This window comes from Macaca nemestrina, chromosome 2, assembly GCF_043159975.1.
Source record: "Macaca nemestrina isolate mMacNem1 chromosome 2, mMacNem.hap1, whole genome shotgun sequence".
Lineage (NCBI taxonomy): Eukaryota > Metazoa > Chordata > Mammalia > Primates > Cercopithecidae > Macaca > Macaca nemestrina.
The window spans coordinates 79369504-79380837 of record NC_092126.1 but is presented as its reverse complement, the minus strand read 5'-3'; the positions used below and the strand labels follow the sequence as shown (position 1 = coordinate 79380837).

The window sequence follows — 11334 nt, the reverse complement described above, 5'->3', positions numbered from 1 at the left end:
ATCAGTGAAGTCATCAGTACTTGTGCCTTGAAGGCATAATTTTTATTACTGTTTTAATCCCTTTACTTGCTATTTGTTTGTTAAGATTTTCTATTTCTTTATAATTCAGCCTTGGTAAGTTACATATATCAAGGAATTTATCTCTGTCTTCTAGGTTATTCAATTTGTTGTAAAATTTTTGTAAGTCTTTTATGATCATATTTCTGTTGTATCAGTGTTAATGTCTTTTTAATTTCTTATTGTATTTGAATTTGCTCCATTTTTTACTTAGTTAAATTAAATGTTCATTGACTTTATCAATGTATTAGTCTATTCTTGCATTGCTATAATGAAATATCTGATACTGGGTAATTCATAAAGAAAATAGATTAAATTGGCTCATAGTTCCACAGGGTATATAAGAAGCATGATGCTAGCATCTCCTTGGCCTCTCAGGAGGCCTTAGCAAACTTACAATCATGGCGAAAGGCCAAGAGGGAGTGAGCACTTCACAGGGCCAAAGCAGAAGGAAGAGAGAGAAAGTGCCCCACACCTTTAAACAACAAAATCTCACAAGAACTCACTATATGGCAGCACCAAGGAGGATGGTGTGAAACCATGAGAAACTGTCCCCATGATCCCATTACCTTCCACCAGGTCCAACATTAAGGATACAATTGAACCTCCAACATTAGGGATACAATTGAACATAAGATTTAGGGAAGAAATAGATACAAACTATATCATTTCATCCCTGGTCAGTCCCAAATTTTATGTTTTTCTCACATTGCAAAATACAATCATACCTTCCCAACAATCACTCAGAGTCTTAACTCATTCCAGCATTAACTCAAGTCCAAAGTCTCATTTGAGTCAAAGGCAAGTCCCTTCTATCTATGAGTCTTTAAAATCAAATATAAGTTAGTTACTACCAAGATACAATTGGTAAAAAAGCATTGGTTAATACTACCACTCCAAAAAGGAGAAATCAGCTAAAAGAATGGGGCAATAGGCCACGTGAAAATTCAAAACCCAGTTGGGTGGTCATTAAACATTAAAGCTCTGAAATCATCCCTTTTGATTCCATGTCTCATATCCAGGGAAAACTGGTGTGAGGGCTGGGCTCCCAAGGCCTTGGCAGCTCCACCATTGTGATTTTGCAGGGTTCAGCTCCTAAGGCTGCTTTCAAGGGTTGGTGCTGAGTGCTTGTGGCTTTTCCAGGGACATGGTGCAAGCTGTTGGTGGATCCATATCCTGGGATCTGGAGGACAGTGACCCTCTTCTCACAGCTTTACTAGGCAGTATCCCACTGGGGACTCAGTGTGGGAGCTCCAATTCCACATTTCTTCTCTGCATTGCCCTGATTGTGGTTCTCTAAAAGGGCTCTATCTCTGCAGCAGGCTTCTGCCTGGACATTGAGGCTTTTTCATACATTCTCTGAAATCTAGGTGAAGGTTCCCCAACCTCAATTCTTGCACATTATATACTAGCAGGCTTAACACCACATGGAGGCTGCCAAGGCTCAGAGTTTGCACCTTCTGAAGCAGAGGCCCAAGCTGTGTTTGGGGTCCTTGAGCCAAGACTGGGGACAGAGCAGTTGAGATGCAGGGAACAGTGTCCTGAGGCTGTGCAGGGCAGTGGGTTCCCGGGCCCAACTCATGAAACCATTCTATCCTCCTAGGCATCTATGTCTGTGATAAGAGTCTGCCATGAAGAATGCTGCTGCAAAGGTCTCTGAAATACCTTTGAGGCCTTTTACCCATTGTCTTGACTATTAGTATTTTGCTCTTTTTTACTCATGCAAATTTCTATAGCCTGCTTTAATTCCTTCCCATAAAATGGGCTTTTCTTTTCTACCACATGGCCAGGCTGCAAATTTTCCAGACACTTACATCTGCTTCTTTTTTAAATATAAATTCCAGTTTCAGATCATTTATTTGCTCATGTTTATGAGTATATATGGTTAGATGCAGCTAGACAATAGTTTGAAGACTTTACTGCTTAGAAATTTCTTCAGTCAGATACTCTAAATCATCAGTCTCAAGTTCAAAGTTCCACAGATCCCTAGGGTTGGGGCACTACCCAACCAGTTCTATGTGCAAGGTGAAACAAAAGTGACTTTTGCTCCAGTTCTCAATTACTTCCTCATCTCCATCTGAGATCTTCTCAGCCTGGTCTTCATTGTACATATCACTATCATCATTTGGGTCACAACTATTCAACAAGTCTCTAGGAAGTTCCAAACTCTCCCGCATCTTCTCATCTTCTTCTGAGCCATCCACACTCTCTGCTTGTTACCCAGTCACAGAGTTGTTAATTCTTTTGTTAATATATATGTAATGGGTATTTTTATAGAAATACCCCAATCCTAAATACCAATTTTTTGTATTAAATGGTAATGAATTATTTTTATCTAACTTTGTTTTCTATTCCATATTATTTTATTTTAAAAGGCTCTTGAATTATTTATTGTGGCAAAACAAATTAACACAGATTTTACAGCTTATAACATACATATTTATTATGTCCAAGTTTCTGTGGGTCAGTGTTCAGAATGTGAGTGAATAGAGTTTTGCTCAGGCTCTGATGAGGCTGAAATTAAAGTGTCAGCTGGACTGCATTCTCATCTGAAGGCTTGATTGGAAAGCAATTTCTTTTAAGTTTATTTGGATTCTGTCTCAAGAATATGACCAAAGACTTAAAAAAAATTCTAGTTAAGGTGAATCTGAAAGTAAAGAGTTAATAAGAGGTAGAGCCTTTGCTATTCTGTAATATGTACTCTCAAATTTTAAAAAATAGAGAATAAAAGTAGACAATGACAAACCTCTCTGGTAGAGAAGTAATAGAAAAAACCAAAGAGAATCAGCAACATATGGAAGAGTAAAAATGAGCAGAAATATGATGCATATATTACTTCTAAATATATGTTAGTATATATAAATCCTGACATCCTTCCAGTATCAATTTTAGTCCATATGTGATTTAAAAATGTCTCCAGGTTATTTTTTTTCTACCAACTTCAAATACATATATGCAACCGACTACTCATGATTTCCATTTGAATATCTTAAAGTATCTGAAATTCATCTGTTTTAGCTGTTGGCAATTCAGTGTTCCCAGTTGTTTATACTGAAAAACTTAAAATCTCCATAATTTCTTCTTTTCCCTTTACACCCCACAATCAAATACTTCAAGAAATTCTGTTACTTGTACCTTCAAAAATGCAGAATCCTATGACTTTTCACTATTTCTAACTTTCTCAAGTTTTTTCCAAGTTGCTGCAAATGCCATTAATTCATTTCTTTTTATGGCTGAGTAGTATTCCATATATACATACACACACACACACACACACACACACACATACACACACACACACACACACACGTATACATATATATAAATGCCTCCAGGCTAGATAATTCTTTCTATCAAACTTCAAAAACATATATGTAACTTCAAAAACATATATCAAACTTCAAATACAATATCTACAAAACCTATACCGTTAAACTCAAAAAGTATTGTATACTCATGATGTACATTTGAAAATATATATATATGTTACATATATATTTCTTTATCTTATATATATAAAATTTATTTATATGTGTAAATTTCTTTATATTTTTGTTGATTGATGGGTTTTTGGGCTGGTTCCATATCTTTGCAATTGCAAATTGTGCTGCTATAAACATGTGTGTGCAAATATTTTTTTCGTGTAATTACTTCTTTTCCAATAGGTAGATACCCAGTGGTGGGATTGTTGGATCAAATGGTATTTCTAGTTTTAGTTCTTTAAGGAACCTCCACACTGTTTTCCATAGTGCTTGTACTTGTTTACATTTCCACCAGCAAGGTAGAAGTGTTCCCTTTTCACCACATCCACACCAATATCTATTATTTTTAATTTTTTGATTATGGCCATTGTTGCAGGAGTAAGATGGTATCACATTGTGGTATTGATATCCATTTGCCTGATCATTAGTGATGTAGAGCATTATATCCCCCACGAACATAAATGCAAAATTCTTAACAAAATATTAGCTAACTGAATCCAATAGCATATCAAAAAGATAATTCACCATGATCAAATGGGTTTCATACAAGGGATACAGGGACAGTTTAAAATATGCAAGTCAATAAACGTGATACATCACATAAAAAGAATTAAAAGCAAACATCAAAATCATTTCAATAGATGCAGAAAAAGCATTTGACAAAATCCAACATGATTTTACGATTAAAACCCTTAACAAAATTGGCATACATATGACATACCTCAATGTAATAAAGGCCATCTATGACAAAACCACAGCCAACATAGTACTGAAAGGGAAAAGTTTAAAGCATTCCTCCTGAGAACTGGAATAACTCAAGGATGCTCAGTCTCACCACTTGTGTTCAACATAGTTCTAGAAGTCCTAGACAGCAATCAGGTAAGAGAAAGAAATACAGGGCATCCAAATCAGTAAAAAGGAAATCAAACTGTCACTCTTTGCTCATGATATCATCATATACATAGAAAATGCTAAAGACCCCTCCAGAAAGCTCCTAGAACTGATAAATGAATTCAGCAAAGTTTCAGGATAAAAAATTAATATACACAAATCAGTAGCTCTGCTATACACCAACAACAACCAAGATGAGAATCAAATCAAGAAGTCAACCCCTTTGCAATACATGCAAAAAATAAAATGAAATGCTTTGGAATATACCTAACCAAGGAGATAAAAGACCTCCACAAGGAAAACCACAAAACACTGATGAAATAAATCATGGACGAGGGAAACAAATGGAAACACATCCTACTCTTATGGATGGGCAGAATCAATACTGTGAAAATGACCATACTGCCAAAACAACCTACAAATTCAATGCAGTTCCCATGAAAATACCACCATCATTCTCCACAGAACTAGAAAAAGCAATTCTAAAATTCATAGGGAATCAAAAAAGACCCTGCATAGTCAAAGCAAGACTAAGCAAAAAGAACAAATCTGGAGGCATCACATTGTTCAACTTCAAAGTATACTATAAAGCCATAGTCACCAAAACAGTGTGGTACTGGTATAAAAAATTGGCACATAGACCAATGGAACAGAATAGATAAGCCAGAAATAAAGCCAAATACTTACACCCAACTGATCTTTGATAAAGCAAACAAAAACATAAAGTGGGGAAAAAGCACCTTATTCGACAAATAGTCCTGGAATAATTGGTAAGCCATATGTAGAACAATGAAACTTGATCCTCATCTCTCACCTTACACAAAAAATCACTCAAAATGGATGAAAGACTTAAATCAAAGACCTGAAACCAAAAAGATTCTAGAAGATAAAATTGAAAAAACCCTTCTAGACATTGGCTTAGGCAAAGATTTCACGACTAAGAACCAGGAAGCAAATGCAGTGAAAACAAAGATGAATGGGTGGGACTTAATTAAACTAAAGAGCTTCTGCACAACAAAAGGAACAGTCAACAGAGTCAACAGAGAACCCACAAAGTGGGAGAAAATCTTCACAGTCTATGCAATCAAAAAAGGACTAATATCCAGAATCTACAAGGAACTCAAACAAATTAGTACGAGAAAAAAATAAACAATCACATCAAAAAGTAGGCCAAGGACATGAATAGGCAATTTTCATTCCATTTTGTTTGTTGCTCCATTTTCCCCCATATCGAAGTAATTATTACTTCCAAATCCACGTAACTAAACTTTAATTTTATATTCTGCTAATTGTCTGCACCCACCTTTCCACCTTAAGCATAAATTACATAAGATGAATTACTTTTTGTAATTTTTATTTATTAATATTTGTCTAGTGCCCAGAATAGCACATTAAAATATTCAATTCATATTTATTGAATTAACAAATTTGGTAATAAATATTCATATATACATCCATTACAGTAAATTTGGAAAGGACCCACTGTGAAAACATCATATAATTATTCTGAAAGAAAAAATACAATATCTACAAAACCTATACCGTTAAACTCAAAAAGTATTGCTTACTTTTCAATAACTAGAAAGTCACACTAGTGTTGCGTTTTCTTTTCAATCAACTGAGAACATACCAGCAACCTGAAATCCTATACGAAGAGAAAATGACTTTCAATACCAGAACAAAATTCATAAAAACCTGTAAAAATGCCTAAAAGCAGGGCAATGGAAATTCTTTAGGACATCTTTAAAAGAGAAAGAATATACTAAATATATTGGTAAAATAATTATCTATATCTTTAGTTTTAAATTGATTATCATTTCCAGATATTCTAGACAGTATTCCTTTTATTTTTGATATTAACTTTTCCTAATGTACATTTCAGTTAATTTTTTCTACTTATTACACCTTGAATGAATTAAAGATTCAGAGTTTTTTTTTTTTTTATCCAAGGAGATTGCTTTGGTCCTTGAAAACTGTCAACTAAGTAAGATTTTGGCAGATCTCTTTTTTATAATTGTTCTGTTAGGAAGATCAACGTGCACAGATCCTCGTATAATTTTTTTATTGAGAATATATTTATGTAGTCTCTTCCATTATCTCAGCTGAGTTTTAAAAATTTCTGAACTTACGTAATATATAAAAATTATTACTGGAATGTGTACTCTTACTAGCATTCTTTCTGTGTCTACTGCAACTTATATACGCTTGACTTTGATTATTGTAGTGCCAGTGTGGAATATCTTCTCCTATCATCTATGTTTCTGGACCAGTAGCTTTTCAAAACTAGCTATGGAAATATTTAAATAAATGTAGGTAATGGGTTTTTTTTTTTTTTTTTTTTTTTTTTTGATACGGAGTCTCGCTCTGCCGCCCAGGCTGGAGTGCAGTGGCCGGATCTCAGCTCACTGCAAGCTCCGCCTCCCGGGTTTACGCCATTCTCCGGCCTCAGCCTCCCGAGTAGCTGGGACTACAGGCACCCGCCACCACGCCCGGCTAGTTTTTTTTTTTTTTTTTTGTATTTTTAGTAGAGACGGGGTTTCACTGTGTTAGCCAGGATGGTCTCGATCTCCTGACCTCGTGATCCGCCCGTCTCGGCCTCCCAAAGTGCTGGGATTACAGGCTTGAGCCACCGCGCCCGGCCGGTAATGGGTTTTAAGAGTGAATCAGGAGCAGTGTTTGTGCAGGGCTGTGGTTAATGATAGACTGGTAAAAACTGTAGTAGAAAACTCCTTGTGGTTATGATTGTCCAAGCCAGTGATAGCCAACAACAGTGAGAAAGATGCATCTTCCAGTATCTTACTATTTTAATACTATGCTCTATTTCTGAGTTTGCCATGTTTTGGGGCCACTAGTAGTTTCTTTTAATAGTTTTATTAGCTTTATGAGTAGTAGAAACATAACTCAAAAAAGTATCCCATTTAAACTTTTGGCTTGAACTACTTAACAACGTTGGGATCAAGACTATATCTACAGGATACAATCAATTCCAGAACAGTGTTGAAACCAATCTGATTATAATTTTTCTTGAAGTGGATAGCTATAATTGTATCTAAGTCATTGAGTAAGTGATAGAGGTAAGAATATTAGTCATTCTCTGGGTAAACAGTGCAATTGCTTGTGGGAATCTTTAAGTGTTTACCACAGACATGTGGTCTTATGATATAAAATGTTATTTTTTAGTAGCAAAGATAATTTTGGACTCTGTAGTCAAAGAGTATTGGAGTTTAAAATTTAAAATGTCACCAGTTAACTGACTGATGCACCTGGAATTCATTAAATTACTTAAGATTGTGTTTGGTAACAGAACTGCTAGTGAATAATGCTAGTTATATTGCTTCATTAAATACATGTGATGTAGCTTATCTTTATGAAAGCTACTCAATTTAACTGCAAAATTATATTTTTATAATATTTTTCCAGGTATATGTAAGGATATAGTCTGAATTAATTAATATTATTTTCATCTTCTTTTTTTATTACTCTCTTACATTTTACGAGGTTGCAGTTGATAAAATAGCCTTGGCCTTGAAATGCAGTAATCATCACATCACCAAAATAAAAACAATAATGAAAAAAAAAAAAGAACTTGCATTATTTATTGAGCCTTTACCATATAGCAAATAGTATGCTAAGCCCCAATCATACACTTTATGAATTAGATGTAACAATCTCATTGTAAATGAGACTATTCGATGAGATAATATCTGTGAAAGAATGGTTTAATATAACATCAAAAATAATTTGTACTCATCTGATCTACAAGGAATCAGGAGTATTTATTTTTATCTCCGTGCCTCTGCCTAGAACATTTCTCTTCCCAATGTTCAAGGTCTTATGTATTTACTACATTTTATTCAAATACCATCTTGCATATCAATACTTCTGTTTATATCAAATATTATGTAATATGATATTACTTTTTTGTTTTTTAATTTTTCAGTGTTTTCCTCCTTAACTGAGTATAGTTTCAGTGTGGGAGATTATATGGTCTGTCCTGTTTACTGCTGCATCCCCAGTGTGCAGAAGAGTGCTAGAGATATTCTTGGCATTTAATATATAACACTTGAGTGAAAAAAACTGTTCTGTGATTCATGTATGTTTGTAACATAAAATTAGATATACTGACTGGTTATTTTTTTTCCTGCCTCTGCAAATATTTTACCCTACACTGTGTCTCAGGATGCTGTTTAAAATAGATTCCTGTGCCCTTTCAATTCCATTATGATTGAGAAAATGGAAAGTACTTTTAGAAGATCAGCTAATTGGGAGAGAATGATGATGGAGGTTTTTTGTTTTTTCTTTTTCTTGTCCACTCTTCATCATGCCATAAATTGCCAGAGATCATGCTTTTCCATTGAAAACACAGCTCTTCTAAGGTAGCCCTTACTTAGAGCTCCAGATATCCTCAGACAGTTTCCATTACTGCTCTTCTTTTGGTTTAGAATAATAGCTGATTTCAGTTATTTTTATCCTCTGTGTGCCTCAACATGTCTTGGTGGTTCCTGTTAGCCTTGACAATACTTTTGTGATTTGCAAAGCAGGAAGTGTAAGATGAGAACGGAAAGATAGACAGTTGCTCACACTGTGAGTAAGATAAATTGGTAGAAGTTTGAATTCACTTTAAAGCTAAAGTGAGAGAGATTTGCTGATGGATTAAATGTGCGTTGTTAAAGTGAAGTATAAAGGGTGATTTCTAAAATTTTGATCTGTATAAAAGACGGAATAGAGATGCTGTTTATTAAAATGGTGAAAATTGTGATTGGTCAACTTAATGGGAGAACAGCCAAAAATTTTGTCTTAGACATGCTATTTTTAAATACCCTATACAATACATATTAGCCATGCAATAAAAATTTCAAATGTTGAGCCTAAAATACCAAATATGCACTTGACAGAGATAGGATTTACATTCCTAGTACAAAATGAGTGTATATGGAAGAGAAAATGGCTTAGAGTGGATTCTGCTTGCTCCAAGAATAGTGAAAATATGACTTGTTCTCTCAATGTGAAAAAACTGAAAACCAGAGAAAATTTCTTTGTATAGACTACTTAATAGTTTAGTTAAAAATTATTTTAAGATGCATGACTTGCCTGGAAGAAGTATTATCTAAGGCATTAGAAACAAAATAAGACAGAACTATGAATCAAGAGAAGAAATGGCTACTAAGCCATTGTTTGTGATGAGGGATTATACTGATAAGTGGTAGTTTCTATACTGCTAGCTTGGATTTTAATAGATTTTCCATGATGAATACAAGGTAAAATTTGGTTCTCCTGTACTAAGGGAGATCAAAATTGATGAACCCTGCTTAAAGCCAAAAACCTAATAAACAAAGTATTTAAAAGTTGTACCAGAATGCAACTTGCACGGCTGATGGAAATAGTGAATAAATTTACCTGACTCAGGCTCTGTTTCGAGTTAGATAAAATTAAATTTATCCCATAATTTTTTTACTGTAAGCACTTTTTCAAGTAATTTTGGGGTTAAACGTCAAACTAAATATATGGCACTAAAAGCTCTAAAATATAACTCATGTTTTTGTAGCAAATATGGATGATATTGAATAGAAGTAAATAGGTGTTTTAACGTCCACCCCAACCGGTTAGTAAACTATTAAAAAGTAAAATATTTTCCTCAAATAAATAAGTGTACATATTAAGAGTAAATAAATTCTTAAGTAAAGAATAAATTCTTTCAAATAAAGAATTCTTTTTTCCAAGAAATAAAAATTCATAAACATCACAAACACATGAGAAAAATAAGATGATAAATCAGAGAAAGGGAGATAAGAAAAACAAATAATAAGGTGATTTAAGCCAGAAAGTGTAGTAATTATCAGATCAAAATATAAAATAAATATGTATAAAGTGTTCAAAATATAAAAGAAGTAATCAACAAAGAATAATGAAACATAAAACTGTCAAAATAAACAGAATTGGAAGAGAACCAATCAGAATATCTATAAATGAAAAGTAAGACAAGTGAAGACAGAAACAATATTTGAGTTGTTTTAAGAAGTGAAAATATAAGACCAAGTGAAACAGAGAATTATGGAACTAGAATGCAGACCTATAGAAATTACTCATAACTGGGCACAGACAGACAAAGAGTTGGAAAATATATAGGGCAAGTTGAAATGATGTAGATAGACTGATAAAATTTAACATGTATAACTAGAACTTTAGAGAGTTTTTTTAAAGTATATTAAGAACAAAAGAGTGGCAATATTCTAATAAATAATAAAGAAAAATTATCAAAGTTATGAAAAATATAAATTCTCAGATTCAGGAAACTCAGTTAATTACAAGAAATACTTTCACGTAGACATATTGAATTGAAACTGTAACACACATACATGCACACACATACACACAATTTTGAAAGCTGTCAGAAAAAGAAGACAGTGCACCTACCAAAAATAAAACAAGATACAAAATGAAAATCAGACTAACAGTTGAATTCCAAAGAGCAAAACTGGAATGCAGAATGCAGAAAAAACTTGAGAATATTAGGCTTGAAAATAATACGTAAAACCTCATAGCCCTACTGGAACTGTAATCAGAAAGGATTATTTTATTTATTTTAATCTTTTTAATGGAGAAAAACTACATGATGTAAACATTTAATAATATAGCTCAATATATTATATATGCTATAATCAATCTTCTAATGTATTAGCATATATTAGTTTTATCTGTTGCTGAGCATCATATGAAGGCAATCATAATCTATATGATTATAGTTTATGTTTAAAGTTATAGTTTAAAAACTCTGTTTATAGTTTTTAATCTGTGAAACAGATCCATGTTGCATGTTGTTATAATCATGGTTTTCTGATTGTTGAATAGAATTCCATTAGAAGTCCATTATAAGAATATAGCATGATCAGTTTAATTATCCTAC

General features: G+C 33.5%; 1 long non-coding RNA gene across 1 annotated transcript in view; it reads left to right on the top strand.

Annotated features, from left to right (window-relative positions):
* Positions 1-4339: 4339 nt before the first annotated feature.
* LOC105466298 (uncharacterized) overlaps positions 4340-11334 on the top strand; it is a 28946-nt gene continuing 21951 nt past the window's right edge. Inside the window, exon 1 of the long non-coding RNA XR_978091.2 lies at positions 4340-4418. This is a non-coding gene — a long non-coding RNA (uncharacterized lncRNA). The remainder of the gene's footprint in view (positions 4419-11334) is intronic.